This window comes from Coturnix japonica, unplaced genomic scaffold (genome assembly GCF_001577835.2).
Source record: "Coturnix japonica isolate 7356 unplaced genomic scaffold, Coturnix japonica 2.1 chrUnrandom477, whole genome shotgun sequence".
In the NCBI taxonomy this organism is placed as follows: domain Eukaryota; kingdom Metazoa; phylum Chordata; class Aves; order Galliformes; family Phasianidae; genus Coturnix; species Coturnix japonica.
This window is the reverse complement of record NW_015439879.1, coordinates 88,895-90,166: the sequence shown is the minus strand read 5'-3', so window position 1 is coordinate 90,166 and position 1,272 is coordinate 88,895.

Below are 1,272 nucleotides of genomic sequence, written 5' to 3'. Positions count from 1 at the left end.
ACCCCATTATATCCCTATAGACCCCATTATATCCCTATAGACCCCATTATATCCCTATAGACCCCATTATATCCCTATAGACCCCATTATATCCCCCACTGTGACCCCATAACCCCACTAGATCCCTCACAGTGACCCCCTTATATCCCTCACTTTAACCCCATAACCCCAATGTGTCCCTATAGCCCCATTATATCCCTATAGACCCACTAGATCCCTCACTGTGACCCCCTTATATCCCTCACTTTAACCCCATAACCCCAATGTGTCCCTATAGCCCCATTATATCCCTCACTGTGACCCCATAAGACCCCACTATATCTGTCACTGTGACTCTATAACCCCAATATATTCCTATAACCCCATTATGGCCCTCACTTTAACCCTATAACCCTAATATATCCCTGTAGCCCTATTATATCCCTCACTGTGACCCCATAAGACCCCCTTTAATTCCTCACTGTGACCCTATAACCCCTCTATATTCCTATAACCTCATTATATCCCTCAGTGTAACCCCATAACCCTATTATATCCCTATAGCCCCATTATATCCCTCACTGTGACCCCATAAGATCCCTTATATCCCTCACTTTAACCCTATGACCCCATTATATCTCTATAGCCCCATTGTATCCCTCATTGTGACCCCATAAGGCCCCTTATATCCCTCATTGTGACCCTATAACCCCACTATATCCCCATAACCCCATTATATCCTTCACTGTGACCCCATAACCCCAATATATTCCTATAACCCCATTATGGCCCTCACTTTAACCCCATAACCCCATTATATCCCTATAGCCCCATTGTATCCCTCACTGTGACCCCATAACCCCAATATATCTCTATAGCCCCATTGTATCCCTCACTGTGACCCCATAAGACCCCTTATATTCCTCACTTTAACCCTATGGCCCCATTATATCCCCATAACCCCATTATATCCCTCACTGTGGCCCCATAACCCCATTTCCCCCCCCCCTTTTACCCCATTTCCCCCCCATTTGGGGTCCTTTGCCCCCCGTTCTGACACCCCCCCTTTCTCCCCACAGTTCCCCTCCTGTGTGCAGCAGGAGATGGCGGTGAGTGCATTATATGGGGGGGGGGGGAGTATTATGGGATGTCCCCAAACCCCCCTATTATAACCACCCCCACATTGGGGTCCCAAACCCCCTCAAAGGTCCCTATTTTAAGCCCCTCCCCCCCTTTGGGTCCTCTCAACCCCCCCATTGGGGTCCTCAAAGCCCCCCAAAGGACCCTATTTTA